The sequence below is a fragment of the Ochotona curzoniae genome, unplaced genomic scaffold, assembly GCF_017591425.1.
Source record: "Ochotona curzoniae isolate NIBS_2020 unplaced genomic scaffold, NIBS_Ocur_1.0 contig_43, whole genome shotgun sequence".
Lineage (NCBI taxonomy): Eukaryota > Metazoa > Chordata > Mammalia > Lagomorpha > Ochotonidae > Ochotona > Ochotona curzoniae.
Window position 1 is genome coordinate 32,028,374 of NW_024466218.1, and position 13,698 is coordinate 32,042,071.

At 36.9% G+C, this 13,698-nt stretch overlaps 1 pseudogene; it reads left to right on the top strand.

Annotated features, from left to right (window-relative positions):
- Positions 1 to 7,936: 7,936 nt before the first annotated feature.
- On the top strand, positions 7,937 to 8,102 carry LOC121159772 (annotated as a pseudogene).
- The last annotated feature ends 5,596 nt before the right edge of the window (positions 8,103 to 13,698 follow it).

Consider the following 13,698-nt stretch of genomic DNA (forward strand, 5'->3'; position numbering starts at 1 on the left):
TTGAAACCCTGCACCCATGTGGGAGACCCCAAGGAAGCTCCTGGCTCCTGTCTTCGGATTGGTTCAGCTCGGCTATTGCAGTCACTTAGGGAATGAATCAGAGGACGAAAGATCTTTCTCCCTGTCTCTCCTTCTCTCTGTGTATCTGACTTTCCATAAATAAATAAATATATTTTAAAAATTGAACAGTGCAAAATATTATCACTATCATAAAGTTCCAAAAACGTACTTTTAAAATTAATTCCCACTACATTTTTAATATTTTCTGTACCATAATTTTGGTTTAATATTCTTTGAAAGATACCTAATTTCAAAATAATTTTATAACACCTTCTATAAGAAACTAGAAGGTGATGCAGTATTAAATCAAAGATTTTAGCATTAATTTTCATTGTTAATCATCCCTAGGAGTTGGTAATTTATTTTTACTGCCACAGACGTTTACACATTTTTATAAATTTTAAAAATATCCTGGATTATCTTGTGCATATAAAATGTAGGAATCGCAAGTACTTCAAATGTCCTTCTATAATAAAATCTTAAACACTTGAAATCGGAAATATCCATTAGCTAATTTGCCACTGATATCTTGGTTTCAGTGTGGACGCTGTATGTTATTCTTGTCTACATCACCATTTCATGTCTCACTAGCAAAGATTTAAGTATTTTTTAACTTGTTTGCTTCTCTCCACTTCATTGAGTCATCAAAAAATACAAAAGCATATTAATCACTCATATTCCAAACTCATCTCATCCAAGAATTACTGCCTTAGTGTGATCTGAAATCATTTTTCATCACAATTAGTGTCTCTGTGCCAGCGTTATTCAATTTATTACTTTTGTTTTCATTTCATTACTTTGATCTACATTTCTTTCAGGTTTGCACCAAACACATTTAATATTCCTAAATACTTCTCATTTGAAATTGTATAGTTTCTTATATCATTAAAACTTTACACAATGTTTTGTGTCGTTGTTCAAGTTGTAGGTTTTCCAGCTTATCTTCAATCTCAAAATACTTAGATCTGCTCTGTTGATTATCAGATGAGAAGATGCACATATGCATGAAGTATGCTTGAAATAAATAAATAAAAACTAAAGCTGTGTGAATGCACTGTGTCCAACAAGAAACATAGAGCAGGGTCCAGGCATTGTTGTATAAGTTCTTAATTCACACTTCCTTGTTTTAGCTTGAAAGGCAAGGTTACAAAGGACGAGGCAGAGATCTAACATTGCTGGTTCCCTCCTCAGTTGCCTGCAAAGGCCAAAACTGGGCCAGCAGAAACCATGATCCAGAAGCTTCTTCCAGGATGCCCACAGGAGTGCAGAGCCCGATGCATGCGTGCCATCCTTCACTGCTTTCCCAGGAACATTGTCACGGAGCAAGTTGGAAGGGGAGCAGTCGAGATACAAGTGACACACACATGAAATGCAAGCATCATAGGCAGTGACTGAACCACCACGCCAAAAGACACTGATATTCTTAAAGCAAAACTTAGCACTTGTGAAAATCAGGAAAGAAAATAAATGAAGGATGAAATTAAATTTTAAAGTATCTATGCTATCATAGATTATCATATGACATATAAGTAATAATAATTAGATTTAATGTCATTATTTTTATATTAATCATGTATCTCTAGAAACTGTTTTACACATGTAGCATATTTCAATTCAAACTAGTCACATTTCACATGCTCAATAGACCATATATTTAGTGATTACTTTGCTAGACAAGTGTACATCTAGATAAATATAGAGTTGGAAAGATGGTAGTTCTAATTGAAAATCATAAGATGGAGGAAATTGAGTGTGAAAGTAAGATAATTTGTTAAAATGATGTAACGATGCCAGTTGCATCTGTGAAAGAATGGAAGCAGGTGTATTGTGGGTACAATGCAAAATTATATCAAAGTATAGAAGCAGTGGAAGAGGCTGTACTATCTTTAAGAGAAATACAGCATTAAAATCAGAGTTCCCGTGAAGCAAAGGTGAAAAAGAAGGCTATACTGGCAAAAGCTTCAATTAAGTAGCCACAATCCTTTAGGAAAATGACAGGTGTGGTTTAGAAGCAAAACTTTGGTCTATTTTCTGAAGGACAGTAAGTGACTCTTGAATCAATACATGACAAGCATTGAGTCCAAAGGGTGCCTTCTGGAATCTTCAATGGAAAACTTCAGCACAAGATGGAAACAATCAATCTTTTCGAACAGTGAAAGTGGATTTTCGGGATGACTAAGAAAGTCCATCACTCTGGTGGAGGAAGAGTGACGGAAAGAGGACGGCGACCCAAGATAGGCATTGTGTCAGAAGAGAAAACACAGCTGCAGGAAGCCATGGTTTCCACATCAGAAAATGCAAACAGACTGAGGATCCAGTCAACCTAGAAGTTGCTAGTCTAACTATTATTGACAAGAAAACAATCCAGCTGCGATAAAGGATAATTTTTTTCTCCAAATAAACTGCCACTGTCACACTACTCTATGGTTCTGGCATCATTTGGTTCCTCCTAAGGATGGAAGTAACTCATAGATAATAACTGCTGGGTAGAGATGACCTGCTTCAGTCTAAGGAACTTTATCATGACAACTGCACCCCAAAATTCATAGTGTATTTATTCTATCAGGCCAACTTTCATACAATTGAATTCAGAAGTTTCTGGAAAGGAGTAAAGGGGGAAATTTGTAAAAAACAAACAAACAAAAAAAGAGTTTGAGGCCAGATTCTTAAATGAGTATACTTGACACTCTGTGAGAGAATTTTGAGTTTTAAAACTGTCAAGGGAGAAAATAGAAAAAAAACTTATTTCTCATGTTAAAATACTTTGCCTATTTTGCCTAACTCCAAAAAAAAAAAAAATAATAATAAAATCCTGATGACCCAAGCAATGCTAAGTAATTCAATCAGGGCAGGAGTTTGGACAGAGAGGATTAAGCCATCATTGGTGACATCTGCATTTCATATTGGAGTGACAGTTTGAGTCCCAGCAGCTTTGCTTCCAATCCAGCTTCCTGTTGATGTACTCAGAGAGAGAGGATGATGTTTCAAGTGCCTTGGACCCTGCCAACCACCTGGACACCCACACAGAGTTCTAAGTTCCTGGCTTTGGCCTAACCTAACCCTGACGTTTTCAGGCTTATTGGGTATAAATGGGCAGGTGGAAACTCTGTCTTCCTTTCAAATACTTGAAGAAGAATAAATATTAAATAATTCACTAAGCATGGCTGTTCTTTACTCTCCCTTCATCATTTAGGGAATGTTAACCGTCTGCCAGGTACATCCTGAGGATCTGAAGACAGGGGTGACAAAGGTTATTACTGCTCTGTAAGAGATGGAATGTGCATAGGGGACTGTACTCTATTTCAGTAAGGACTCCTCCAAGTTCTCTAGGTTTAGGCACAGGTGCTTGGTAAGGATTGATCATCAGAACACCAACATTTTATTGTCCCCCAAATTACAGAGATTTGCAAAATATATCGTGGACAGAGAAGCTGTGTAACATAGATCAGCATAGCAAAACTGCTGGAAGCCCTGTGGAGGTTTTTCTGCCAAAATCAAAGTGCTTCAATTCCTCCTGGGGAGACAATTCTAAACAGAGACGTGCTTCTCAAAACTGGCTACACATTACACTCGCCCAGGGGACTTGTAAGAAAGTCCTTAGTCCACATCACACTCAAGACCAATTAAATCAGAATCTCCGAATTCAGCATGAGTGTTTTTAAATCTTCCCGGGTGCCTCCTAGGCATAGACAAGGTTGAACTCCATCGTAGAGTGCTCAGCAAACCCATATTTGTTTACAACTCAATGTAGGACAGCTTGTGCCTCCAGGATAACCTCTGTGAGAAGCTTGGATTCATGTCTCCTCCCAAGCAACCCAGGTCTTATTTGGTGGTTGTCTGAATGCAATCAAGAAAGAAAAATCTCAGATTAGAGGGATAAAAACACCCTGTGTTGTACTAATTTGACAGGAACTCTGTATTACTAGTTTAGAAAAGAAATTCAGGAAAGGGAGGTTTAGAAACAGTGAAAAAAGTTTCTACAGGTTTGTCAGATTCCTAATATCTAAGTATATCTACTGATCTATGATGTGTATGTTTTAAATGTTTACTTTTCATGATGCGGTTCTATAAGCTCAGAGATTTCCCACCCCATGCTCCCCATACCCCCCTACTTCTTTGCCCTATGTTATTACAATAGTATAGTCCTTCAGGAACAATTGCAAGTGCCACATTTTGCTATGTAAGTTTATTCTGAAATTGTAGGTATAGACTATGGTAGAAAGTCCAGCACTGCATTGTCAACATATCTTTGGGAGTCCATCTTTTATTCCGGAGTAGAAATACGTACCGCATTGGACCTCCACCTCTTGGTATGCTATTCTCCAATGTACAGTTCATCTATGAAAACATGCGCATATGCATAGTTAGTTATGTGTCTATTGATCTTGTATTTTTCCTGAAATTTTGCTTTTATCAGAGAACATATGATATTTCCCCTTTGGGGTTTGGCTTATTTCACTGAGCTATATTTTCTCTAATTGGGACCATTTTGCTGCAAATGTTAGAATTTCATTTTTGTTAATGGATGAGTAGTATTTCATAGAGTAGATGTGCCACAGTTTCTTTTTATTCTCATTTTATTATTGTTGTTACTATCATTATCTTATGATACAGTTACATCAGCTATGGGATTTTCCTTACTCCTTCCTCAAAGCCCCTATCCATAGTGATTTCCCTATATTATTAAAATCGTATAGTTCTTCATAACAGTCATAAGTCTGTCATTCTGCTCTTTAGGTGTATCCCGACATTGTAGGCATGGACAATGGCAAAGTCTAACATCCTATTGTCAAAATACATCTAACAGTTTCAACAAGAGTTCATCTTTGATCTGGAATGATTGAAAATGCATACTACATTATATCTTCAGTTCTTGACATGATAGTCTCTATTATACATGTACTCTATATGACTATATGTACATACATTTTTGCCCATATATTTATAGTCATTCTTATAATATATTTTTATAAGTAAGGGTTGTTGCAGAGTTACAGTGGAATGAAATCAAATAATTTTAGAATTATAGATTTCTATAGGATTGTACTCAATTCTATTCACTATTAAATAAAATCACTTACTAAACAAAAGCAATCGGTGCCCATATGGTGCAGTTGAAGAAAAAATAATTGCATCCAAAAAGCTTGCTGAAATTAAAAAAAAAAAATGATCTTAGCAGCGGTAGGAAACGCTGCTGCATTGGGAAAGGATGTTGATGAAATTCTGCATCCAACAAGGACCAGCAAAAATGTGCAACCAAGAAACAGACTCGAGCTTGGGAAATTAGGGAGGAAATGTTAAGAACACGACGTTTCTTTTTGCATGCCTTAATAGGGTTAATTCTGTAGGCACCAGGGGTAAGACATGAATGGTTCTCAGAAGGTATGGATGGCTCTTTCTGCTAAGGTGACTTAACAGGAATCCTCTCCAACTGGATTCTATCAGGACAAAGAAGCAAACCAAGCAAATAAGGTGGACTGGGCCAGTGAGGCTGAAAAACCAGAGAGCCAATAAGGCTTTGCAAAGTTGAGTGTGTTGTTCTGTTTGAAGGAATGGTCAGCTCTAAGAGCAGTTCTTGTTTCTAAATAAGGACACTCAAATTGAGAAAAATCTACCACTACAGCATGCCCTCTTTGGGGGAAGAGAATAAGTCTATGGAATAACTCAGTGTGGTTCCTTACGTTATTGAAGCTATTGGACCTTCAGATCTCAAAAGCATTCTGAAAAGAATGGGTTTCTCCCCCAATAAATCGGTGTGAGAATTTTAAACAAAACCAACTTTAAAGTAATCATTGCTTTGTACTTGAAGAACTCTGAATGAGTACAACCTTTCAGTCTGGGTTTTGCTTGTGTGTAATAACATGGAACATTTTTCTAAAATTGCTTATAGTACACTATAATTTAATTCACCTTGCTTTATAATTACTCAAGTTGTCTCAGAATTTCTAACATATTTACATCCTTTTAAGTTATTCTCACCAAGAAAATTGTAAAATAATGAAATTCTTAAGATTCAATTCACTTTGTGTTTTCATACCCAGGGTATAAATATAGTGCTATGAGTTTGGTCTTAATAAATTGTATGCGTCTTAACTTACAATTATGCCTTGGATTTGGTTAGACATTGAAATGGGAGAATTGACACACCGAGAGCTTTTTTTACTGTTGCCACCATGCATGCAATATTCTCAGAAGGGATAGGTGACTGGAAAACGTGGTTTTTCAAAGTGAGGCATATTATACTGCTCCACAAAGTGAATTTAATAGTATTTTCATTATATTCAAATCATTCCCAGAGTTGCACACTTTAAAAGTAAATGAAGTGTAGTTCTGCAAGAAAACCACTTCTGTGTGAATTCAGGCAAAGCAGAAATAGTACTTTTTTCTTAATTATAATTTTAAATACTTTTGGAGCTGTACACACATGTAAAGATAAATTCCGTGTTTTCCATGGATATTTTGCTGTGAAGTTAAAGATGAGTAAGATAAAAGGTCATTAAAGATTTGACAAATGTCTTATTAAAAACTTCTTCAGCCTGGTTTCTGCTCATGCTCCAGGAAGCCTGGTGTGTCCCGGGACACCTGAATTCTGGGTGTCTTCATGTTAGGGAGCTGAGTGCTGATGGCTCTCCATCTTGCTCGTGAGGCACAGAGTCCTTTCTGATCTCACGAAAGGTTTTCAGTATGGTTGATTACTGAATTTTTCCTGTGATCCCCTTATTTTATTCGTTAGAATTATGTAAAATACAAATTCATAATTATGCCCCAACAAACCTCATGATCAGATCATATCAAGAGTAAAAGGAGACAAAACAAAATATTAACTATTTTTGTGATATATGCTATGATTTCATCAGAAATTGTGATAGCATAAAAGAATGATTACTTTTGTGTACTGAAATCTAAAGATGATAAAAATTTAATTAAATTGACAACATATTTTCCAACTTCAAAATTTACTTTCAATTGTAATGAAATGGCCTTAATTATAGAACTTTAAAAAGTCTAGAACATTTCCTGTGAGTAGTGTTGGTTTTTATTACTCTGTTCATTTATTTCTTTGAATAGTACCATATGTAAATGTAAATTTAAGCTTACATATCATTCAAAAGCTTCTGATTTTTCATTCGGCATATTGTACTTCTTCCTAAATACCTTTTTCTGATTCTCTTTCTTCATAACATTGAATGTCAAATAAATACATCATTTTTCTGAGTTATGGTTTTTTAGATCTGAGGACTGAAAAGTTAGAAAAGAAGTGTGAACATTTGCTGGTCCCTCCTTTGATACTGAGAACCATAATTAGTACTACTGTATGGACACATATGCAAATTCACGCTTCATCCTAGGGGAAGCTTTCAGCTTAGTTTCAGTGGAATCATTAGAAATTTCTGTTAGAAAACCTTCAACCTAGCAAAATTTTAAATACTGAAATGAAACAATAGATTTCTGAAATATCTTGTAATTGCAAATCATGTCAATCCTAGAAGAGCATAACTAAACATTAAAATAAGAAGCATATTTTCTGTTGTTTTTTTTTTCCCTCAACTAGCTATCTTATGTCTGAATTTATCACCAGTTGGAGCTTGAGTTCCTTGCTTCCCACGAATGATCTTACAAGCAAGGAACAGTCCGATGTATACATTATTAATATTAGTCTCTTTCCTTCGGTTAAGCAGAATATCATTTTGATCTTCCTTTCATATCTACCTTATTGATCACATTAGTTGCACTTGTATTTTAGAGGACCTGATATTAGTAAAGATAATTTTATTTTTTCCACTGCTATTGAGAAATAAATATAATTAACTAAGGTGAAGAAAGCAATATTTTGAGTCATGCAAGCGTTGGAAATAATGACCAACACCAAGTTAGCAGCTGCACAATGGCAGTCTCGTAGTCAATGAGGTTTATCCGAGGCACAATCATTGCTAATTGAAAACTTTTCCCGATGCCCCACTGGGATGAGTTGAAATTTAGTCGACATTGGCAAAAAAAGTTAGCATATTCATCACTTTATTTAGTGACAACATATGTATGTGTTTGTATGTGATCAAACAGATAAAATCACCTTAAATTGTAGCAAATTTCAAGTATATAACATATTACAATTAATTATGGTTATAATGATCTGCAATTATATCTCTAGAAGTGATTCTTCCTGCATTACTGAACATTTCTATTCTGTAACCAACACGTCTCCATTTTCCCCAGCCAAGAGTGTCCAGCCACTGTGTTTGAAGCAAAGACCAAGGTTGTCTCAATTTTTCCATCATGGTTACTAGTGACCAAGATGGCTAGCTTGGTGCAAACCTCTTTACGAAGATAGGGATGGATCATTCTTTCATATTTTACTTTAGAAAGTGTGCAATTATTTCATGGCGCCTTTGAGATCAGTTCTTTCTTTCTCCCATAAATGCCTTTTTCTCAGGTACCTTGAATTCATCTTTTTAAAATGTAATCATCTAAGAAGGTATTATCCGGGTCCGGCACGAAAGCGTAGTGGTTGAAGTCCTCGTCTTGAACTTGCCAGGATCCCATATGGGCGCCAGTTCTAATCCCGACAGCTCCGCTTCCCATCCAGCTCCCTGCTTGTGGCCTGGGAAAGCAGGACGGCCCAAAGCCTTGGGATCCTGCACATGCGTGAGAGACCTGGAAGAAGCTACTGGCTCCTGACTTCAGATAGGCGCAGCACTGGCCGTTGCGGTCACTTGGGGATTAAATCATTGGGCTGAAGATCTTCCTCTCTGTCTCTCTATTTCTTTCTTTCTGTGTATTTGCCTTTCCAGTAAAAATAAATAAACCTTTAAAACAAAAAAGGAAGGTATCATCCATTTCTCTCTATCTTTGTAATGTCCAGGAGCCTTGCCTAAGTAAGAAGCTAAGCCACACAAGGATGATCGAATCAGTGTTACCAGCCTCATGGAGCTCCCTCCACAATCTTCCCTTTAGATCAGCGTAGCATTTTAAAATCATCTTCCCTTTCATTCAGCATGATGAAATTCAATCACTCTGTTGAAATGGTTTCAGTATTTTATTCTATCACATTTATTTATGTTTATTGGAAAGATTTACAGGGAATAGGAGAGATGCAGAGAAAGATCTTTTGTCCACGGTTCAATCTCCAATAGCCTAAATAGCCAGAGCTGAGCTGATCCCAAAACAGGAACCACGAGCTATTTCCAACTCCCCCACATGAGTAAAGGGCCCAAGGCTTTGGTGCTTTCCCAGGCCATAAGCAGGCTGTTGGATGGAAAATAGAGTCGTTGGGACACAAATGGGTGCCTAGTTGCAATCCCAGTGCTGGCGAGGAGAGGATTAGCCTGTTGAGCCATTGTACTAGACCCTGTGCAATAGTCTATTTAAATACAGAATTCTGCAGATATTTCTGGGTTTATCCAATGTAATCTTCAGCTGGTAAGTGTTCTTGCTTTCTTTATCTCTCTGTAATCTACCTGCACAAGATTTCTTTATCTCTTAGCCTGTGGTACATAGAAATACTATGGATTACTACACAGCCATCAAAAGTGAATTCCATTCTGTCTTAGACAACAAAATGGATGCAACTGGAAACCATTATGCTTAATGAAATGGGTTAGTCACAAAACTATACACTCTATATGCTTTGTTTGATATGCAGCAGTTAATATGGAGTGTAAAAATATATAGGAATGAAATGGAAATTTTTGGATAGGAAAGTCATTTTCAACCCATTTATTGTCCCATGGAATTGTGGTCTCCTGTTTTTTTATTTGCTGAATGTTATGATTAGTGGTAACTAAACCTGGGGATATAGAGTGGATTAAAATATGTCTTTGTAGAAGTTGTTAAAGGGGCGTGAGGGAAGAGAACTGACAGAGCAGGAGGGGAGTGTAGCTTTTTGGGGGGATTGTAGGTATGGAATACATAAAATCAAGAATTTCCACTTCTGTTTCTATCTTTGACTTCTTTCACAGAGCCCTGAATGAATGTCAACGTTCTGTAGTCACTACGTTATTTTACACAACTCACTTGTTGCCATTCAGATTGCTTTCCCAAAACAGATTAAAGACAGCGGTCCAGTGTGATGCCAGGCTAGTCCTCTGCCTGCTGGTGCTGGCATCACACTGGGCGTTGGTATGTATCCTGGCCGCTTCACTTCCAATCCAGCTCTCTGCTTATTGCCTTGAAAATCAGCGGGGGATGGCTCAATCCATGGGCCCCTAAACTCGTGGAGGGAAACCAGAGGAAGCTCTTGGCTCCCAAAGTAAGATCAGCTCAACTCTGGCTGTTGTGGTTGTTTGGGGAATGAGCCAGCAGTTAAAGGATGCCTCTCTCTTTGTCTTTCCTCTCTGTAAAAATGTGACTTTCAAATAAAAATCAATAAATTATTTTTTTAAAAAGGCTACTTACGTATTTATTTATTTATTTTTCTCCTAATTTTGATTATATTTGAGAGCTTATTGTTGAAATCAAGGGTTTTCAAATAAGGCAAAAACTGGTGTTGTAACCCTAGGCTTGTGATAGTTCAAGATGAAGTAGAGTATCATAAATGTTTTAAAGATTTTAACCTTTGTTTTGCTTATTTGCAAGGCAGAGAGAGAGAGAGAGAGAGATGAGATATCACCCATCCACTGGTTAACAGCCAAGGCTATTTTAGGCCAAAACTTAGTCCAGGATTGTCCCCTGGGTGGCAGGACACAGTACTTGATGAATCGCTTGCTGTCTCCCCAGGGTTAGTACTGGAAGGAAGATGGCGCTAAATGCAAAGCCAGGACATGAAGCTGACCATTGTACTGAAAACCTGCCATTAGACTCTGCTTTTAGCATACAACTTATCTATACCCATAGAGTCTTTACTATGAGCTTTCCCAAGGTAGTAATGTATCTTTAATTTTCCTATTTCTTGGAAAGTTTATCATGAATATCCAATTTTTAAAGGATGTTTTATTAACTGGGGATTTTCTTTGTAGCAAAATATTTACTTCTCAATGCCAAATTATTCTTTAATGTTTTAATGAGAATGAGTCAAGTATTATTTAGTTTCTTTTTAAATATTGTAGTTCAAATTTGTTTTATCTTTTATTTATAATTTAATATTGCATGCTTTATTGAAATTACAATGCATTTTTTCTGTTTTGATATAAATATTATATAAAAAGATTCATAAGCTGGAGATACACATGTATCTATTTGAGCGTGTGTGTTCATATGAATTGAATGACCATTTATAACAGCGTGACTATGTGTTCTTCGAAGACTCAAATTACCTGTATGCATTGCCAATAGAATTTAAGCAACGTATCTGAGTTATTGGTACCGTTTTACATAACTTTAATTATTAGTCTTTTTATTGTTTGTATATATTTAGCTTACTTTGCAAAAGATATGGCGTTTTTTAAAAAATGACGCATCAAACAGTTTGTATCTGTACAGCACAAAGGTATCTATAAGTAACATACATTCGCAAATATTTCCTGGTGTATAGCCTTTAGTCTTCCTTTGCTTGCATTTGTTGATACTTTATACTGTATATGGGTTAATATTTTGTGGATTTCTGTCCTTGTATTTTGTTCATATGCTTCTCTTATCCATCTGAAAAGTGAATGTATTTTTGCTTGCTATTACATATGTGCTCTCCTGTGAATGCTCCCCTGAATGTCCCCACTTACAGAGAAATGCTTGGTTATAAGACACCCCATTTTTCCTACCGTAGAAAAAACAATGTCCTCCTCAACTTTTGCAGAGCATATAAATTCAAACTCCACGACCTGGCAGCTATGAAATTGTCATCGTCAAGTTTTTCAGGGCAGTGTTCATTATTTTGCTTACTTTGAACATTGCCTCATGGTTTTCTCAAGTTTCCTTAATATTTACCCTCTTAAGTAAATGTCTTGCTGTTTTTGTTTTTTTATTCTCTGGAAATAGAGCACTTGTAAAGTTCCAACTTTCAGCAGACGTTTTGATACTAACTCTCTATGTTCCAACATGGAATCATTGTTTGCTTGTTTGTTTATTGACTTACTTGTTTTTGGAGACTCAGCACCCACATGCACATCACCTAGTATTCAAAGCACATCGCCACCCATCACATCCGCAACTGGACAGTTTCCCTCCAGAAGCTCATTTGGCGCTGCCTACTGTCCTCCATCACTTTCTAAAAAGCATCTGTGTATAAGGGCTATATTTCATTACAGGTCTACAAATACTTAATTGCCTCTTTTCCTGTTCTTATGTGAAATGATTGCTTTCTTTCCAATATGAGAGAACTTGTTAACAGTTACAATAAAGGAGAATGTTTAGTAGTTATACATAGATATTTGCTGCATTACTGAGACTCGTCTGTAAAACATGTAGTCATGTGATGATTCAGATAAGTTTTAAGCTTTAGTACATTTCATCAATCATTAGCATAAGTAAATGATAAATAAAATTGGTGATTTAAATGTGTGTAGATCAAAAGAGTCTATTTTGAAATCTTATGATTATAGTCAAAGACAAAAGGCAAAAAAGATGATTACTCTGGGTTGGTTGGGGTTTGTCACAGCATCAGCTGGCAAGGGCTGGCACTGGGAGCACATCCTGTCAAGCTAGAATGCAGAACCATCTGACGAGCACAAGACCCTGGAATAGGAGTGGGCCCCATAGGGCAGCCACGGGCACCTCTCCAATGGGATGCAACACCGGTCAGTTAGCATGAGGGCCAGCAATGACGGCAGGCCTGACTAGACAGGCGCTGTCACCAACTGGCATGAGTGTGGGCTGGATGGTGGGGTTCATGGGGATGAATTAGGTTTCAATGCCCATTTATGTGTAAGAGAGCTGAATGTGATGTGGAACAGACTGGACCAGGCTGCAGCACATACAGGATCCAGGGCTGGGGGCCGCCCGGTGGGAATTACTGGGGGTCTGTATGTCTAAGCTGCTCCCACTAGTGTACGTGAGAGCCCAATGTGTGGTGTGCAGGGTTGGACTGTGAGCAGAATCCGTTAGTTTTTGTAAGAGATAGGTCTGGAGACAGAACCGACCACACAATTCTTTTTGAAATCTCCTGTAATAGACTTGCAATTTCATGTACTGGAAACAACTGCTTGGTAAGAATTGTAACACTCGAGCTTGTAAAGCAAATGTGAACAAAAACAGATTAGAAAGACTACCATGTTTCCTCCAAATACATTCTCTCGAACTGTCTTTAAAACCAGAGACTTAACATGTCATGTGTTTAAAGAAGCACCAAAATTTAAGGCCAAACAAGGTGTCCTTTTTCTTCTATCTAAATATTAAGTCAACTCCACTTCCACAGTGCTTAGCTGCAACATGCATTACAGAATGCAGGAATAAATGCGCTAGTGCTTTAGCCCTCTAAGCAGTGCAGATGTTATGCAAATTATTCAGTGTTCATCTTCAGAAAGTAAACAATTGTGGTGCATTTTACAAGAGTATTTTTCTTTTTTCTATTAGCACTAAACTTTGCAAAATTGTTGCTAGCTGCAATGCTAGTGCTCAAAGAAACTCAAATTTTTATGAGGCAAAAACCTGTCAGATGTGAAAGTATAATGTATTTTTCCTAATTGTAAAACTTTATCACATTGAAAAAACAGCATGGTGTCAAATAGAGTGATTTGTATTACATAAGTTCCATATTAGTGAGGCATTGTT